This window comes from Syngnathus scovelli, unplaced genomic scaffold, assembly GCF_024217435.2.
Source record: "Syngnathus scovelli strain Florida unplaced genomic scaffold, RoL_Ssco_1.2 HiC_scaffold_212, whole genome shotgun sequence".
In the NCBI taxonomy this organism is placed as follows: Eukaryota; Metazoa; Chordata; class Actinopteri; order Syngnathiformes; family Syngnathidae; genus Syngnathus; species Syngnathus scovelli.
Genome location: NW_026061308.1, coordinates 7,501 through 27,500, shown reverse-complemented (window position 1 = coordinate 27,500; position 20,000 = coordinate 7,501).

Sequence of the window (20,000 nt, the reverse complement as noted above, 5' to 3'; positions counted from 1 at the left end):
CCCCTCCTGCGGTGACAAAAAAAATCCACCCCTGGTACCTAAAAATTTCTCCAGCGGCGGGCCCCTGGCCTAAACTTTCTCCGGCCCGCGCAACACGCACTTTCCGTCGGACACGGACGGAGGCAACGTCCCCCTCCTGCGGTGACAAAAAAAATCCACCCCTGGTACCTAAAAATTTCTCCAGCGGCGGGCCCCTGGCCTAAATTTTCTCCGGCCCGCGCAACACGCACTTTGCGCCGGACGCCGGTCCCAAACCACCACCGCCGACCGCCACAAGGCGACAGCCACCATCCCCAAGCGCCATCCCCGACCGCCACAAGGCGACCGCCACCAGCCGACCGCCACAAGGCGACAGCCACCATCCCCAAGCGCCACCAGCCGACCGCCACCAGCCGACCGCCACAAGGCGACAGCCACCAACCCCAAGCGCCACCCCCGACCGCCACCAGCCGACCGCCACCAGCCGACCGCCACAAGGCGACAGCCACCATCCCCAAGCGCCACCCCCGACCGCCACCAGCCGACCGCCACCAGCCGACCGCCAGCAGCCGACCGCCACAAGGCGACAGCCACCATCCCCAAGCGCCACCCCCGACCGCCACCCCCCGACCGCCACCAGCCGACCGCCACCAGCCGACCGCCACAAGGCGACAGCCACCATCCCCAAGCGCCACCCCCGACCGCCACCCCCCGACCGCCACCAGCCGACCGCCACCAGCCGACCGCCACAAGGCGACAGCCACCATCCCCAAGCGCCACCCCCGACCGCCACCAGCCGACCGCCACCAGCCGACCGCCACCAGCCGACCGCCACAAGGCGACAGCCACCATCCCCAAGCGCCACCCCCGACCGCCACCCCCCGACCGCCACCAGCCGACCGCCACCAGCCGACCGCCACAAGGCGACAGCCACCATCCCCAAGCGCCACCCCCGACCGCCACCAGCCGACCGCCACCAGCCGACCGCCACAAGGCGACAGCCACCATCCCCAAGCGCCACCCCCGACCGCCACCAGCCGACCGCCACCAGCCGACCGCCACCAGCCGACCGCCACAAGGCGACAGCCACCATCCCCAAGCGCCACCCCCGACCGCCACCCCCCGACCGCCACCAGCCGACCGCCACCAGCCGACCGCCACAAGGCGACAGCCACCATCCCCAAGCGCCACCCCCGACCGCCACCCCCCGACCGCCACCAGCCGACCGCCACCAGCCGACCGCCACAAGGCGACAGCCACCATCCCCAAGCGCCATCCCCGACCGCCACAAGGCGACCGCCACCAGCCGACCGCCACCAGCCGACAGCCACCATCCCCAAGCGCCATCCCCAAGCGCCACCAGCCGACCGCCACCAGCCGACAGCCACCATCCCCAAGCGCCATCCCCAAGCGCCACCCCCGACCGCCACCAGCCGACCGCCACCAGCCGACCGCCACCGGCCGACCGCCACCGGCCGTTCGCGGTGTGCGCCGCCGTTCCCCAAGCACCCTCCGGGACGAAGCCGGAGCCAGAGAATAGCAGCGGCCGTGCGTAAAAGCTGCGGCCGGGCCTCGCGGAGGGTCCCCGGGCAGCGAGCTGCCGAGCCCCGGCCTCCAGCTTCCACCAGGTAATAGGACCGGGCGCGCGCAAAAGCTGCGGCCGGGCCTGGCGGAAGGTCCTCGGGCATCCAGCGAGATCACACGGCCCCCACCGGAGGCGGCTAGCGCCTCCGTAGAGTAGTGCCGGCCCGCGGAAGCGGCCGCCCGTCAGCCTGCGTTGCCGCTGGTCGAAAAATGCACAAAGTGCCAAACCCCATTCATTTACAACGGCGTGTCCGCCAGAGGGCGCACTTCCCCCGGCGGACCAGCCGGCGGCTCCTCCGTGAAAGCCTATCCGCCTGGCGGTGGCTCCGGGCCGGCCTGGATTCCGGACCGCCACCGCTCACTCGCGGGACCCTAATCGGCCCGCGGACCAGCCGGCGGGACCTCCGTGAAAGCCTATCCGCCTGGCGGTGCCTCCTGGCCGGCCTGGATTCCGGACCGCCACCGCTCACTCGCGGGACCCTAATCGGCCCGCGGACCAGCCGGCGGATCCTCCGTGAAAGCCTATCCGCCTTCGCCGGTTCCCCGGCCGGCCACGGGTGGCGAGAATCCGGCCTCCTCGCCCGGAGCGCGCTTCGACTTGGGCGAAAAATGCACCAAGTGCCAAACCCCATTCATTTACAACGGCGTGTCCGCCAGAGGGCGCACTTCCTCCGGCCGGCGGGGCTCGTTAGAGAGCGCGTCCGCCTTGGCCGGTTCCCCGGCCGGCCACGGGTGGCGAGAATCCGGCCTCCTCGCCCGGAGCGCGCTTCGACTTGGGCGAAAAATGCACTAAGTGCCAAACCCCATTCATTTACAACGGCGTGTCCGCCAGAGGGCGCACTTCCTCCGGCCGGCGGGGCTCGTTAGAGAGCGCGTCCGCTTTCGCCGGTTCCCCGGTCGGCCGCGAACGGCGAAAAGCCGGCCTCTTCCCCCGGAGCCCGGTGGGCGAATTTTTTTTTTTTTTTTTTTTTTTTTTTTCAAAGTGCCAACGGCTCTCGCGCCGCGCTGCGTCCGCCTTCGCCGGTTCCCCGGTCGGCCTCCGAACGAGCGAAAATTCGGCCTCTTGCCCCGGAGCCCGGTCGGCGAATTATTTATTTATTTATTTATTTATTTATTTATTTTTCCAAAGTGCCAACGGCTCTCGCGCCGCGATGCGTCCGCCTTCGCCGGTTCCCCGGTCGGCCACGAACGGCCAAAAATCGGCCTCTCCCCCCGGAGCCCGGTCGGCGAATTATTATTTATTTATTTATTTATTTATTTATTTTTCCAAAGTGCCAACGGCTCTCGCGCCGCGATGCGTCCGCCTTCGCCGGTTCCCCGGTCGGCCACGAAGTATTGCGCATGATTATACGCGATGTTAATATTTATTTAATTATTAAATAAATACATACATGTGTTTATTAATGATATACGCGATGTTAATATTTATTTAATTATTACCTATATTATGAATAAACTAACGGTGATTTTACACGATTTGACTACATACGTGACCGTGATATAGTGCCGAGGGCTCCCGCGCCGTCACGCGTCCGCCTTGGCACGGGTCGCCCGCGGCAGCGAGCGTTCGGCTCGCGGGGGTCCGCGGGGTGTTATTAGGGAGTGCGGCAGCCGTGCCGAGGCTCCGGCCGGCCGCCGGAAGTCCCGCGGGGGAGCGTCGGAGCTCCGCGAGGCCGGCCGGGGAGCCTCTTAGTCATCGCCCGCGCTCGCGGTGGTCCCGGTCGCTTAAAGTGCCACGGGAGGCGTAGCGATGCGAGTGAGTGTGCGCAAAGTGCGAGAGGCGGTGCATTTACGCGCCGTGTCCGCGAGAGGGAGGCAATTCCCCGTTGCGACCTCCGGGAGATCAGCGGGCCGCCGAAAAGGCTCGGCCGGGGTGCCTGGAGCCTCCTCGGGCGTCGAGTTAGGAGGGGGGCGCGCGGAGAACCGGCTGGATGTCCCCTGGAAGCTCAGCGGGCCGTGGGAAAGGCTTGGCCGGGGTGCCGGAAGCCTCGGCCGGCTTAAAAGTGAGGAGGAAAGCGCGCGGAGAACCGGCCGGAGGTCCCCTGGAAGCTCAGCGGGCCGTGGAGAAAGCTTAGCCGGGGTGCCTGGAGCCTCGGCCGGCTTAAAATGTGAGGAGGAAAGCGCGCGGAGAACCGGCCGGAGGTCCCCTGGAAGCTCAGCGGGACGTGGGAAACGCTTGGCCGGGGTGCCGGAAGCCTCGGCCGGCTTAAAAGTGAGGAGGAAAGCGCGCGGAGAACCGGCCGGAGGTCCCCTGGAAGCTCAGCGGGCCGTGGGAAACGCTTGGCCGGGGTGCCGGGAGCCTCGGCCGGCTTAAAACGTGAGGAGGAAAGCACCGGGAGAACCGGCTGGAGGTCTTCTGGAAGCTCAGCGGGCCGCCGAAAACGCGTAGCCGAGGTGCCGGGAGCCTCCTCGGGCGTCAAAAGTGAGGAGCGACGCACCCCCGAGAACCGCCCGGGTCCTCCAGCCACCGTTGAAAAAGACGTCGAGTCAGGCTACCTTAAGAGAGTCACAGTTACTCCCGCCGTTTACCCGCGCGGAGCGTCATCGCCTCCGCGAACCGTCAAAAATAAATAAATACATAAATAAATGTCAAGTGAGCCTACCTTAAGAGAGTCGTAGTTACTCCCGCCGTTTGGCCGCTCAAAGTGTCATCGGAAGCGGACCCACGCAAGTAAGTGTGCGCAAAGTGCGAGAGGTGGTGTTTTTACTCGCCGCGTCCGCCAGAGGGAGGCAATTCCCCGCCGCGGCGGCACCGGCAGCTTCCGAGCGTCTCCCCGAGCGCTCGGAAGTCCGTGCGGGGGGGAGATGAGAGCCGTGCGAGGTACCAGGTGGAGCCGGACGGCGCGGTGCTTCCAAGCAGCCGATCCGCTGGGCTTGGAGCTATTTTCGGCCACTTGGCGCGCGAGCACGGCCTCCCGGGTGGTGCCGGGGGGTGGTGCGTGAGCGCGCCGGCCGCTGGAAGTCCCGCGGAGGAGCGCCGGAGCTCCGCGAGGCCGGCCGGGGAGCCTCTTAGTCGTCACCCGGGGCCGCCGGAGCACCGGGGGGTGGTGCGCGAGCGCGCCGGCCGCCGGAGGTCCCGCGGAGGAGCGTCGGAGCTCCGCGAGGCCGGGGAGCCTCTCGGTAATCACCCGGGGCCGGCGGAGCGTTATTCGGCCGCTCTGCGCGCGCGCGCACGGCCTCCCGGCGGTGCCGGGGGGTGGTGCGCGAGCGCGCCGGCCGCCGGAGGTCCCGCGGAGGAGCGTCGGAGCTCCGCGAGGCCGGGGAGCCTCTCGGTAATCACCCGGGGCCGGCGGAGCGTTATTCGGCCGCTCTGCGCGCGCGCGCACGGCCTCCCGGCGCCTCCGCGAACCGCCAAAATAAATGTCAAGTGAGCCTACCTTAAGAGAGTCACAGTTACTCCCGCCGTTTACCCGCGCGGAGCGTCATCGCCTCCGCGAACCGTCAAAAATAAATAAGTACATAAATGAATAAATGTCAAGTGAGCCTACCTTAAGAGAGTCACAGTTACTCCCGCCGTTTACCCGCGCGGAGCGTCATCGCCTCCGCGAACCGTCAAAAATAAATAAATACATAAGTAAATAGATGTCAAGTGAGCCTACCTTAAGAGAGTCACAGTTACTCCCGCCGTTTACCCGCGCGGAGCGTCATCGCCTCCGCGAACCGTCAAAAATAAATAAATACATGAATAAATAGTCAAGTGAGCATACCTTAGGAGAGTCGCAGTTACTCCCGCCGTTTACCCGCGCGGAGCGTCATCGCCTCCGCGAACCGTCAAAAATAAATAAATACATGAATAAATAAATGTCAAGTGAGCCTACCTTAAGAGAGTCACAGTTACTCCCGCCGTTTACCCGCGCAAAGTGCGAGAGGCGGTGTATTTACTCGCCGTGTCCGCGAGAGGGAGGTAACTCCCCGTTGCGACCTCCGGGAGAGCAACGGGCCGCCGAAAACGCTCAGCCGAGGTGCTGGAAGCCTCGGCCGGCTCGCAAAGCGAGGCGCGAGGCACCGGGAGAACCGGCTGGAGGTCCCCTGGAAGCTCAGCGGGCCGTGGGAAACGCTCAGCCGAGGTGCTGGAAGCCTCGGCCGGCTCACAAAGCGAGGCGCGAGGCACCGGGAGAACCGGCTGGAGGTCCCCTGGAAGCTCAGCGGGCCGTGGGAAACGCTTGGCCGGGGTGCCTGGAGCCTCGGCCGGCTTAAAAGTGAGGAGGAAGCGCGCGGAGAACCGGCTGGAGGTCCCCTGGAAGCTCAGCGGGGTGTGGGAAAAAGCTTAGCCGGGGTGCCGGAAGCCTCGGCCGGCTTAAAACGTGAGGAGGAAAGCACCGGGAGAACCGGCTGGAGGTCTTCTGGAAGCTCAGCGGGCCGTGGAGAAAGCTTAGCCGGGGTGCCGGAAGCCTCGGCCGGCTTAAAATGTGAGGAGGAAACCGGCTGGACGTCTTCTGGAAGATCAGCGGGCCGTGGAAAATGCTAAGCCGAGGTGCTGGTTGTCGAATAAGGCTCCGCCATCTCGTAGAAGGTGCTAATAAAGTTCATATCCGCTCGGCTGGAGGTAATTGGCCAGCGGACCGGCCGGCGGGACCTCCGTGACCGCCTATCCGCCTGGCGGTGCCTCCTGGCCGGCGTGCATTCCGGGCCGCGACCGCTCACTTACGGGACCCTGATTGGCCCGCGGACCGGCCGGCGGGACCTCCGTGACCGCCTATCCGCCTGGCGGTGCCTGCTGGCCGGCGTGCATTCCGGGCCGCGACCGCTCACTTACGGGACCCTGATTGGCCCGCGGACCGGCCGGCGGGACCTCCGTGACAGCCTACCCGCCTGGCGGTGGCTGCTGGCCGGCGCGGATTCCGGGCCGCGACCGCTAACTTACGGGACCCTAATTGGCCCGCGGACCAGCTGGCGGGACCTCCGTGACAGCCTACCCGCCTGGCGGTGCCTCCTGGCCGGCGTGGATTCCGGGCCGCGACCGCTAACTTACGGGACCCTAAACGGCCCGCGGACCAGCTGGCGGGACCTCCGTGACCGCCCATCCGCCTGCCGGTGCCTCCTGGCCGGCGTGGATTCCGGGCCGCGACCGCTAACTTACGGGACCATAAATGGCCCGCGGACCAGCTGGCGGGACCTCCGTGACCGCCTATCCGCCTGGCGGTGCCTCCTGGCCGGCCTGGATTCCGGGCCGCGACCGCTCACCTACGGGACCCTAAATGGCCCGCGGACCAGCCGGCGGGACCTCCGTGACAGCCTATCCGCCTCCCGGTGGCTGCTGGCCGGCGCGGATTCCGGGCCGCGACCGCTAACTTACGGGACCCCAATTGGCCCGCGGACCAGCCGGCGGGACCCCCGTGACCGCCTATCCGCCTTGGCCGGTTCCCCGGCCGGCCACGGATGGCGAGAATCCGGCCTCCTCGCCCGGAGCGCTCGTCGGCTTCGGCGAAAAATGCACTAAGTGCCAAACCCCATTCATTTACAATAGCGTGTCCGCCAGAGGGCGCAGTTCCCCCCGCGGACCGGCCGGCGGGACCTCCGTGACCGCCTATCCGCCTGGTGGTGGCTGCGGGCCGGCGCGAATTCCGGGCCGCGACCGCTAACTTACGGGACCCCGATTGGCCCGCGGACCAGCCGGCGGGACCTCCGTGACCGCCTATCCGCCTGCGCTGGTTCCCCGGCCGGCGCGAATTCCGGGCCGCGACCGCTAACTTACGGGACCCCGATTGGCCCGCGGACCAGCCGGCGGGACCTCCGTGACCGCCTATCCGCCTGCGCTGGTTCCCCGGCCGGCGCGAATTCCGGGCCGCGACCGCTAACTTACGGGACCCCGATTGGCCCGCGGACCAGCCGGCGGGACCTCCGTGACCGCCTATGCGCCTGCGCTGGTTCCCCGGCCGGCGCGAATTCCGGGCCGCGACCGCTAATTTACGGGACCCCAATTGGCCCGCGGACCAGCCGGCGGGACCTCCGTGACCGCCTATCCGCCTTCGCTGGTTCCCCGGTCGGCGTGTATTCCGGGCCGCGGCCGCTCACTTACGGGACCAAAATTGGCCCGCGGACCAGCCGGCGGGACCTCCGTGACCGCCTATCCGCCTGCGCTGGTTCCCCGGCCGGCGTGGATTCCGGACCGCGACCGCTAAATTACGGGACCCAAATTGGCCCGCGGACCAGCCGGCGGGACATCCGTGACCGCCTATCCGCCTTCGCTGGTTCCCCGGTCGGCCACAGATGACGAATATTCGGCCTCTCGCTCTGGAAGTCCTGCCGACTTAGCCGAAAATTTTCTAAGTGCCATCGGCTCTCGCTCGGAAAAGTGTCCGCCTCGTCTGGTTCCCCAGCTCGGCCTCAGAATTCGAAAATTCGGCCTCTCTGAGGTACCAGGGGTAGGCTTTATGTACTTGGTCCCCCCAGTTAGTGTACTCATCACTTTACCCCCCTTTCGCAAAATATAGTCGGCACGTATGTGCAGAACTGTTTATTTTCATTTTAAAAATTTTCTAAGTGCCAGCGGAAGCTGTCACACGAACTGTCCGAGCTACCACGGTGCCCATCCCGGGCAGTGACGGCAAAAGGCCGATGTGTGTTTGATGGAAGTCTGAATAATTTCTAAGTGCCAACGGCTCAACCGCCGTAAAGTGTCCGCCTCGGCTGGTTCTCCCGGTCGGCCCGAACGAGCGAAAATTCGGCCTCTTCCCCTGGAGGTCCGGAACATTTTGGCGAATATTTTCAAAGTGCCAACGGCTGTTGCGCCGTAAAGTGTCCGCCTCGGCTGGTTCTCCCGGTCGGCCCGAACGAGCGAAAATTCGGCCTCTTCCCCTGGAGGTCCGGAACATTTTGGCGAATATTTTCAAAGTGCCAACGGCTGTTGCGCCGTAAAGTGTCCGACCCGGCCGGTTCCTCCGGTCGGCCCGAACGAGCGAAAATTCGGCCTCTTCCCCTGGAGGTCCGGAACATTTTGGCGAATATTTTCAAAGTGCCAACGGCTGTTGCGCCGTAACGTGTCCGACCCGGCCGGTTCCTCCGGTCGGCCCGAACGAGCGAAAATTCGGCCTCTTCCCCTGGAGGTCCGGAACATTTTGGCGAATATTTTCAAAGTGCCAACGGCTGTTGCGCCGTAACGTGTCCGACCCGGCCGGTTCCTCCGGTCGGCCCGAACGAGCGAAAATTCGGCCTCTTCCCCTGGAGGTCCGGAACATTTTGGCGAATATTTTCAAAGTGCCAACGGCTGTTGCGCCGTAACGTGTCCGACCCGGCCGGTTCCTCCGGTCGGCCCGAACGAGCGAAAATTCGGCCTCTTCCCCTGGAGGTCCGGACGACTTTGGCGAATATTTTCTAAGTGCGAACGGCTGTTGCGCCGTAACGTGTCCGACCCGGCCGGTTCCTCCGGTCGGCCCGAACGAGCGAAAATTCGGCCTCTTCCCCTGGAGGTCCGGACGACTTTGACGAATATTTTCTAAGTGCCAACGGCTGTTCCGCCGTAACGTGTCCGACCCGGCCGGTTCCTCCGGTCGGCCTGAACAAGTGAAAATTCGGCCTCTTCCCCTGGAGGTCCGGAACATTTTGGCGAATATTTTCTAAGTGCCATCGGCTCTTCCGCCGTAAGGTGTCCGACCCGGCCGGTTCCTCCGGTCGGCCTGAACGAGCGAAAATTCGGCCTCTTCCCCTGGAGGTCCTGTCAAGTTTAACGAATATTTTCTAAGTGCCATCGGCTCTTCCGCCGTAATGTGTCCGACTCGGCCGGTTCCTCCGGTCGGCCTGAACGAGCGAAAATTCGGCCTCTTCCCCTGGAGGTCCTGTCAAGTTTAACGAATATTTTCTAAGTGCCATCGGCTCTTCCGCCGTAAGGTGTCCGACTCGGCCGGTTCCTCCGGTCGGCCTGAACGAGCGAAAATTCGGCCTCTTCCCCTGGAGGTCCTGTCAAGTTTAACGAATATTTTCTAAGGCCATCGGCTCTTCCGCCGTAAGGTGTCCGACTCGGCCGGTTCCTCCGGTCGGCCTGAACAAGCGAAAATTCGGCCTCTTCCCCTGGAGGTCCGTTCAAGTTTAACGAATATTTTCTAAGTGCCATCGGCTCTTCCGCCGTAAGGTGTCCGACTCGGCTGGTTCCCGATGTCGGCCAGAACAAGTGGAAACTCGGCCTCTTCCCCTGGAGGTCAGTTGAAGTTTAACGAATATTTTCAAAGTGCCAACGGCTGCTCCGCCGTAAAGCGTCCGACTCGGCTGGTTCCCGATGTCGGCCAGAACAAGTGAAAATTCGGCCTCTTCCCCTGGAGGTCCGTTCAAGATTAACGAATATTTTCTAAGTGCCAACGGCTGCTCCGCCGTAAAGCGTCCGACTCGGCTGGTTCCCGATGTCGGCCAGAACAAGTGAAAATTCGGCCTCTTCCCCTGGAGGTCCGTTCAAGATTAACGAATATTTTCTAAGTGCCAACGGCTCTTGCGCCGAAAAGCGTCCGCCTCGGCTGGTTCCCGATGTCGGCCAGAACAAGTGAAAATTCGGCCTCTTCCCCTGGAGGTCCGTTCAAGATTAACGAATATTTTCTAAGTGCCAACGGCTCTTGCGCCGAAAAGCGTCCGCCTCGGCTGGTTCCCGCGGTCGGACACAAAATGTGTCAATTCGGCCTCTCTGAGGTACCAGGGGAGGGCTTTATGTACTTGGTCCCCCCACTTAGTGTACTCATCACTTTACCCCCCTTTCGCAAAATATAGTCGGCACGTATGTGCAGAACTGTTTATTTTCATTTTAAAAATTGTCTAAGTGCCAGCGGAAGCTGTCACACGAACTGTCCGAGCTACCACGGTGCCCATCCCGGGCAGTGACGGCAAAAGGCCGATGTGTGTTTGATGGAAGTCTGAATAATTTCTAAGTGCCAACGGCTCAACCGCCGTAAAGTGTCCGCCTCGGCCGGTTCTCCCGGTCGGCCCGAACGAGCGAAAATTCGGCCTCTTTCCCTGGAGGTCCGGAACATTTTGGCGAATATTTTCTAAGTGCCAACGGGTGCTCCGCCGTAAAGTGTCCGCCTCGGCTGGTTCCCCCGGTCGGCCAGAACAAGTGAAAATTCGGCCTCTTCCCCTGGAGGTCCGGAACATTTTGGCGAATATTTCCTAAGTGCCAACGGCTGTTCCGCCGTAAAGAGTCCGACTCGGCTGGTTCCCGATGTCGGCCAGAACAAGTGAAAAATCGGCCTCTTCCCCTGGAAGTCCGGCCGAGTTAAGGCAAATATTTCCTAAGTGCCAACGGCTGTTCCGCCGTAAAGGGTCCGACTCGGCTGGTTCCCGATGTCGGCCAGAACAAGTGAAAAATCGGCCTCTTCCCCTGGAAGTCCGGCCGAGTTAAGGCAAATATTTCCTAAGTGCCAACGGCTGCTCCGCCGTAAAGCGTCCGACTCGGCTGGTTCCCGATGTCGGCCAGAATAAGTGGAAATTCGGCCTCTTCCCCTGGAGGTCCGTTCAAGATTAACGAATATTTTCTAAGTGCCAACGGCTGCTCCGCCGAAAAGCGTCCGACTCGGCTGGTTCCCGATGTCGGCCAGAACAAGTGAAAATTCGGCCTCTTCCCCTGGAGGTCAGTTGAAGTTTAACGAATATTTTCTAAGTGCCAACGGCTGTTCCGCCGTAAAGAGTCCGACTCGGCTGGTTCCCGATGTCGGCCAGAACAAGTGAAAATTCGGCCTCTTCCCCTGGAGGTCAGTTGAAGTTTAACGAATATTTTCTAAGTGCCAACGGCTGTTCCGCCGTAAAGAGTCCGACTCGGCTGGTTCCCGATGTCGGCCAGAACAAGTGAAAATTCGGCCTCTTCCCCTGGAAGTCCGGCCGAGTTAAGGCAAATATTTCCCAAGTGCCAACGGCTGTTCCGCCGTAAAGGGTCCGACTCGGCTGGTTCCCGATGTCGGCCAGAACAAGTGAAAAATCGGCCTCTTCCCCTGGAAGTCCGGCCAAGTTCGGCGAATATTTCCTAAGTGCCAACGGCTGTTCCGCCGTAAAGAGTCCGACTCGGCTGGTTCCCGATGTCGGCCAGAACAAGTGAAAATTCGGCCTCTTCCCCTGGAAGTCCGGCCGAGTTAAGGCAAATATTTCCTAAGTGCCAACGGCTGTTCCGCCGTAAAGAGTCCGACTCGGCTGGTTCCCGATGTCGGCCAGAACAAGTGAAAAATCGGCCTCTTCCCCTGGAAGTCCGGCCAAGTTCGGCGAATATTTCCTAAGTGCCAACGGCTGTTCCGCCGTAAAGAGTCCGACTCGGCTGGTTCCCGATGTCGGCCAGAACAAGTGAAAATCCGGCCTCTTCCCCTGGAAGTCCGGCCGAGTTAAGGCAAATATTTCCTAAGTGCCAACGGCTGTTCCGCCGTAAAGAGTCCGACTCGGCTGGTTCCCGATGTCGGCCAGAACAAGTGAAAATCCGGCCTCTTCCCCTGGAAGTCCGGCCGAGTTAAGGCGAATATTTCCTAAGTGCCAACGGCTGCTCAGCCTTAAAGTGTCCGACTCGGCTGGTTCCCGATGTCGGCCAGAACAAGTGAAAATCCGGCCTCTTCCCCTGGAAGTCCGGCCGAGTTAAGGCGAATATTTCCTAAGTGCCAACGGCTGCTCAGCCTTAAAGTGTCCGACTCGGCCGGTTCCCGATGTCGGCCAGAACAAGTGAAAATCCGGCCTCTTCCCCTGGAAGTCCGGCCGAGTTAAGGCAAATATTTCCTAAGTGCCAACGGCTGTTCCGCCGTAAAGGGTCCGACTCGGCTGGTTCCCGATGTCGGCCAGAACAAGTGAAAAATCGGCCTCTTCCCCTGGAGGTCCGGAACATTTTGGCGAATATTTCCTAAGTGCCAACGGCTGTTCCGCCGTAAAGTGTCCGCCTCGGCTGGTTCCCGATGTCGGCCAGAACAAGTGAAAATCCGGCCTCTTCCCCTGGAGGTCCGGAACATTTTGGCAAATATTTCCTAAGTGCCAACGGCTGCTCCGCCGTAAAGTGTCCGACTCGGCCGGTTCCCCCGGTCGTCCAGAACAAGTGAAAATCCGGCCTCTTCCCCTGGAAGTCCGGCCGAGTTAAGGCAAATATTTCCTAAGTGCCAACGGCTGCTCAGCCTTAAAGTGTCCGACTCGGCTGGTTCCCGATGTCGGCCAGAACAAGTGAAAATCCGGCCTCTTCCCCTGGAAGTCCGGCCGAGTTAAGGCGAATATTTCCTAAGTGCCAACGGCTGCTCAGCCTTAAAGTGTCCGACTCGGCTGGTTCCCGATGTCGGCCAGAACAAGTGAATATTCGGCCTCTTCCCCTGGAGGTCCGGAACATTTTGGCAAATATTTCCTAAGTGCCAACGGCTGCTCCGCCGTAAAGTGTCCGACTCGGCTGGTTCCCGATGTCGGCCAGAACAAGTGAAAATCCGGCCTCTTCCCCTGGAAGTCCGGCCAAGTTCGGCGAATATTTCCTAAGTGCCAACGGCTGTTCCGCCGTAAAGAGTCCGACTCGGCTGGTTCCCGATGTCGGCCAGAACAAGTGAATATTCGGCCTCTTCCCCTGGAGGTCCGTTCAAGATTAACGAATATTTTCTAAGTGCCAACGGCTGCTCCGCCGTAAAGCGTCCGACTCGGCTGGTTCCCGATGTCGGCCAGAACAAGTGAATATTCGGCCTCTTCCCCTGGAGGTCCGTTCAAGATTAACGAATATTTTCTAAGTGCCAACGGCTGCTCCGCCGTAAAGCGTCCGACTCGGCTGGTTCCCGATGTCGGCCAGAACAAGTGAAAATTCGGCCTCTTCCCCTGGAGGTCAGTTGAAGTTTAACGAATATTTTCTAAGTGCCAACGGCTGCTCCGCCGTAAAGCGTCCGACTCGGCTGGTTCCCGATGTCGGCCAGAACAAGTGAAAATTCGGCCTCTTCCCCTGGAGGTCAGTTGAAGTTTAACGAATATTTTCAAAGTGCCAACGGCTGCTCCGCCGTAAAGCGTCCGACTCGGCTGGTTCCCGATGTCGGCCAGAACAAGTGAAAATTCGGCCTCTTCCCCTGGAGGTCCGTTCAAGATTAACGAATATTTTCTAAGTGCCAACGGCTCTTGCGCCGAAAAGCGTCCGCCTCGTCTGGTTCCCGCGGTCGGACACAAAATGTGTCAATTCGGCCTCTCTGAGGTACCAGGGGTAGGCTTTATGTACTTGGTCCCCCCACTTAGTGTACTCATCACTTTACCCCCCTTTCGCAAAATATAGTCGGCACGTATGTGCAGAACTGTTTATTTTCATTTTAAAAATTGTCTAAGTGCCAGCGGAAGCTGTCACACGAACTGTCCTAGCTACCACGGTGCCCATCCCGGGCAGTGACGGCAAAAGGCCGATGTGTGTTTATGGAAGTCTGAATAATTTCTAAGTGCCAACGGCTCAACCGCCGTAAAGTGTCCGCCTCGGCTGGTTCTCCCGGTCGGCCCGAACGAGCGAAAATTCGGCCTCTTCCCCTGGAGGTCCGGAACATTTTGGCGAATATTTTCAAAGTGCCAACGGCTGCTCCGCCGTAAAGTGTCCGCCTCGGCTGGTTCCCCCGGTCGGCCAGAACAAGTGAAAATTCGGCCTCTTCCCCTGGAGGTCCGGAACATTTTGGCGAATATTTTCAAAGTGCCAACGGCTGCTCCGCCGTAAAGTGTCCGCCTCGGCTGGTTCCCCCGGTCGGCCAGAACAAGTGAAAATTCGGCCTCTTCCCCTGGAGGTCCGGAACATTTTGGCGAATATTTCCTAAGTGCCAACGGCTGCTCCGCCGTAAAGTGTCCGACTCGGCTGGTTCCCCCGGTCGGCCAGAACAAGTGAAAAATCGGCCTCTTCCCCTGGAAGTCCGGCCGAGTTAAGGCAAATATTTCCTAAGTGCCAACGGCTGCTCAGCCTTAAAGGGTCCGACTCGGCTGGTTCCCGATGTCGGCCAGAACAAGTGAAAATTCGGCCTCTTCCCCTGGAAGTCCGGCCGAGTTAAGGCAAATATTTCCTAAGTGCCAACGGCTGCTCCGCCGTAAAGCGTCCGACTCGGCTGGTTCCCGATGTCGGCCAGAACAAGTGAAAATTCGGCCTCTTCCCCTGGAGGTCCGTTCAAGATTAACGAATATTTCCTAAGTGCCAACGGCTGTTCCGCCGTAAAGAGTCCGACTCGGCTGGTTCCCGATGTCGGCCAGAACAAGTGAAAAATCGGCCTCTTCCCCTGGAAGTCCGGCCGAGTTCGGCGAATATTTCCTAAGTGCCAACGGCTGTTCCGCCGTAAAGAGTCCGACTCGGCTGGTTCCCGATGTCGGCCAGAACAAGTGAAAATCCGGCCTCTTCCCCTGGAAGTCCGGCCGAGTTAAGGCAAATATTTCCTAAGTGCCAACGGCTGTTCCGCCGTAAAGGGTCCGACTCGGCTGGTTCCCGATGTCGGCCAGAACAAGTGAAAAATCGGCCTCTTCCCCTGGAAGTCCGGCCGAGTTCGGCGAATATTTCCTAAGTGCCAACGGCTGTTCCGCCGTAAAGAGTCCGACTCGGCTGGTTCCCGATGTCGGCCAGAACAAGTGAAAATCCGGCCTCTTCCCCTGGAAGTCCGGCCGAGTTAAGGCAAATATTTCCTAAGTGCCAACGGCTGTTCCGCCGTAAAGAGTCCGACTCGGCTGGTTCCCGATGTCGGCCAGAACAAGTGAAAAATCGGCCTCTTCCCCTGGAAGTCCGGCCGAGTTCGGCGAATATTTCCTAAGTGCCAACGGCTGTTCCGCCGTAAAGAGTCCGACTCGGCTGGTTCCCGATGTCGGCCAGAACAAGTGAAAATCCGGCCTCTTCCCCTGGAAGTCCGGCCGAGTTAAGGCAAATATTTCCTAAGTGCCAACGGCTGTTCCGCCGTAAAGGGTCCGACTCGGCTGGTTCCCGATGTCGGCCAGAACAAGTGAAAAATCGGCCTCTTCCCCTGGAAGTCCGGCCGAGTTCGGCGAATATTTCCTAAGTGCCAACGGCTGTTCCGCCGTAAAGAGTCCGACTCGGCTGGTTCCCGATGTCGGCCAGAACAAGTGAAAATCCGGCCTCTTCCCCTGGAAGTCCGGCCGAGTTAAGGCGAATATTTCCTAAGTGCCAACGGCTGTTCCGCCGTAAAGGGTCCGACTCGGCTGGTTCCCGATGTCGGCCAGAACAAGTGAAAAATCGGCCTCTTCCCCTGGAAGTCCGGCCGAGTTCGGCGAATATTTCCTAAGTGCCAACGGCTGTTCCGCCGTAAAGAGTCCGACTCGGCTGGTTCCCGATGTCGGCCAGAACAAGTGAAAATCCGGCCTCTTCCCCTGGAAGTCCGGCCGAGTTAAGGCGAATATTTCCTAAGTGCCAACGGCTGTTCCGCCGTAAAGGGTCCGACTCGGCTGGTCCCGATGTCGGGCAGAACAAGTGACAATTCGGCCTCTTCCCCTGGAAGTCCGGCCGAGTTTGGCGAATATTTTCTAAGTGCCAACGGCTGCTCCGCCGTAAATCGTCCGACTCGGCTGGTTCCCGATGTCGGCCAGAAAAAGTGACAATTCGGCCTCTTCCCCTGGAGGTCCTTTGAAGTTTAGCGAATATTTTCTAAGTGCCAACGGCTCTTGCGCCGAAAAGCGTCCGCCTCGGCTGGTTCCCGCGGTCGCCGTAATAGGCGAAAATTCGGCCTCTTCCCCTGGAGCGACCTCCAAATTTGGGCGAAATTTTTTCTAAGTGCCTAAAGGTACCAGGGGTTTGGGGTACCAGGGGTGCATTACCAACTGGTCTTTTGTCAACCCATGTACTTTTTCTAGAGTACATGGGTTGGTCCCCCCACTTAGTGTACTCATCACTTTACCCCCCTTTCGCAAAATATAGTCAGAACGAGCATGGGGGACGCAATTGTTTTCCATGCAAATCAATTGGGCCTGGTCCGAGCGCTGGTAACGGCCGCCAGCAAGCGTCCCCTGCTCGGATAGCAGAACTGAAGAAGGCACGGCACTTCCAGAGAGAGAGAAATTTTCTAAGTGCCACATTTCTCAAAATTTTCAAAGTGCCACATCTCTCAAAAAATTTCTAAGTGCCACATCTCTCAAAAAATTTCTAAGTGCCACATCTCTCAAAAACTTTCAAAGTGCCACATCTCTCAAAAACTTTCAAAGTGCCACATCTCTGAAAAACTTTCTAAGTGCCACGTCTCTGAAAAATTTTCTAAGTGCCACAGCACGGCTGTGAAATATTCAAAGTCCTACAGGCATTGGCAGAATGCGCGGACGGGCCGTCTGCTCACGGCGGCCGCCGCGAAGCTACTACCCCCTCCCGGGGACGGCTGTCTGCTCCCGGCAGCCGTCCTTACCCCCCTCCCCCGTTTGCACCGCCTGAAGTTAGACCCGCCTTGGTAGGGCCCCCACCGGCCCCGGCTCGCCGGCGTTGGGTGGACGGTTCCTGCCACTTGCGGGTCCCGGTCGCTTGGCAACCGACCGGGGAGGACCAGCCCGCCTCCTTAAACACAGGCTGGAAGGGAAATCCGGTCAAGCTACGGAGGACCGGCCGCCTCCATAAACTCAGGCCGGAAGGGAAATCCAATCAAGCTACGGAGGACCGGCCGCCTCCTTAAACACAGGCCGGAAGGGAAATCCAATCAAGCTACGGGAGGACCGGCCGCCTCCATAAACTCAGGCCGGAAGGGAAATCCGATCAAGTTACGGAGGACCGGTCGCCTCCCTAAACACAGGCCGGGCAAAAATCCACGAATGGCCCGTCAAGGGTAGAAGGTCATCCAAGGAAGGAGGTACCGGCCGCCTCCTTAAACACAGGCCGGGCAAAAAATCTGCGAATGGCCCGTCAAGGGTAGTAGGTCATCCAAGAAAGGGGGTACCGGCCGCCTCTATTAACAGGCCGGGCAAAAATCTGCGAATGGGCCCGTCAAGGGTAGTGGGTCATCCAAGGAAGGAGGTACCGGCCGCCTCCTTAAAACACAGGCCGGGCAAAAATCTGCGAATGGCCCGTCAAGGGTAGTAGGTCATCCAAGAAAGGGGGGTACCGGCCGCCTCTATTAACAGGCCGGGCAAAAATCTGCGAATGGGCCCGTCAAGGGTAGTGGGTCATCCAAGGAAGGAGGTACCGGCCGCCTCCTTAAACAACAGGCCGGGCAAAAATCTGCGAATGGCCCGTCAAGGGTAGAAGGTCATCCAAGGAGGGAGGTACCGGCCGCCTCCTTAAACACAGGCCGGGCAAAAATCTGCGAACGGCCCTTTAAGGGTTCTGGTCTCATCCAAGAAAGGGGTACCGGCCGCCTCAGAGGCCGGAGCGAAGGGGGCGAAAGGCTGTCGATGGGGAAGGATCGGGGCCACGGCTAATCTAGCGATGCCCGCGTCGGGCGGTCACTCCGACGAATGAGCGGGGCCGAATCCGGCGCGAGGCGGCCTTCAGGCACGTGGTTCGAGACGACCTCACCCGGCTCTAGCCCGGAGGATCGGAGGCAACGGCCGTCTCCTTAAGCTAAGGCCGGACGAAAATCTGCGGATGCGGTCCATCCAAGGCAGACGGAGGTACCGGCCGCCTCGGTAAATAAAGCCCGGGCAAAAATCTGCGAACGGCCCGTCAAGGGTTCTGGCTCATCCAAGAAAGGGGTACCGGCCGCCTCAGAGGCCGGAGCGAAGGGGGCGAAAGGCTGTCGATGGGGAAGGATCGGGGCCACGGCTAATCTAGCGATGCCCGCGTCGGGCGGTCACTCCGACGAATGAGCGGGGCCGAATCCGGCGCGAGGCGGCCTTCAGGCACGTGGTTCGAGACGACCTCACCCGGCTCTAGCCCGGAGGATCGGAGGCAACGGCCGTCTCCTTAAGCTAAGGCCGGACGAAAATCTGCGGATGCGGTCCATCCAAGGCAGACGGAGGTACCGGCCGCCTCGGTAAACAAAGCCCGGGCAAAAATCTGCGAACGGCCCGTCAAGGGTTCTGGCTCATCCAAGAAAGGGGTACCGGCCGCCTCAGAGGCCGGAGCGAAGGGGGCGAAAGGCTGTCGATGGGGAAGGATCGGGGCCACGGCTAATCTAGCGATGCCCGCGTCGGGCGGTCACTCCGACGAATGAGCGGGGCCGAATCCGGTGTAGGCGGCCTTCAGGCACGTGGTTCGAGACGACCTCACCCGGCTCTAGCCCGGAGGATCGGAGGCAACGGCCGTCTCCTTAAGCTAAGGCCGGACGAAAATCTGCGGATGCGGTCCATCCAAGGCAGACGGAGGTACCGGCCGCCTCGGTAAACAGAGGCCGGGCAAAAATCTGCGAACGGCCCGTCAAGGGTTCTGTCTCATCCAAGAAAGGGGTACCGGCCGCCTCAGAGGCCGGAGCGAAGGGGGCGAAAGGCTGTCGATGGGGAAGGATCGGGGCCACGGCTAATCTAGCGATGCCCGCGTCGGGCGGTCACTCCGACGAATGAGCGGGGCCGAATCCGGCGCGAGGCGGCCTTCAGGCACGTGGTTCGAGACGACCTCACCCGGCTCTAGCCCGGAGGATCGGAGGCAACGGCCGTCTCCTTAAGCTAAGGCCGGACGAAAATCTGCGGATGCGGTCCATCCAAGGCAGACGGAGGTACCGGCCGCCTCGGTAAACAGAGGCCGGGCAAAAATCTGCGAATGGTCCGTCAAGGATTCTGTCTCATCCAAGAAAGGGGGGTACCGGCCGCCTTACTAACAGGCCGGAGTACAGGGGGCGAAAGGCTGTCGATGGGGAAGGATCGGGGCCACGGCTAATCTAGCGATGCCCGCGTCGGGCGGTCACTCCGACGAATGAGCGGGGCCGAATCCGGCGCGAGGCGGCCTTCAGGCACGTGGTTCGAGACGACCTCACCCGGCTCTAGCCCGGAGCGAAAAACACTCTTATAACCTGACCGACATGCGCCCATGACCCGCCTTGGTAGGGCCCCCACCGGCCCCGGCTACCGCCGGCGTTGGGTGGACGGTTCCTCCCCACTTGCGGGTCGCACTCCAGCGCTACGGCCGCCGCGCGAGCGCGCGCCCCGCGCCGCCCGCGCAGGCCTAGCGCGAACCGTACGGCAGCGAAACCGAGACGCCCCGGCTCAACCTCACCCAGAGGCCATCCACGGAGGCCGAGCGCGCGATCCGACTTGCGGCACGCCACGTGGGCGTCCGCCGGCCGCGCCGGTCGACCGCGAAACCGATTTCTCAAAGACCAAGCCCGAGTCCCAACCTCCGCACATATCCGCACACGCCTTCCCGACCACCGCGAAGCGGGAGGCGTCTATCGTGGCCGCCGGGGCGTATGACCCCTCCGCGTGAGGCGTGCGGGCTCGGGGGGGCCGCAACGACCGAGTCTGACTCGGACGGGGCGCAGCTTCCCTCCCGGTCGCAGCATCAGCGCCGAACGCGCGACGTCACCAGCCCCCCGGAACGGTTCGTCGGGAGCGCGGCAATGGCCCACATCTCACCTCGCCAGCCGGCCGCAGCGGGCCGCGCCGAACCGAGTCTGACTCGGGGTGCGCACAGTCCCGTCTGGGTCACGGAGGCGACGAGCTGTGAC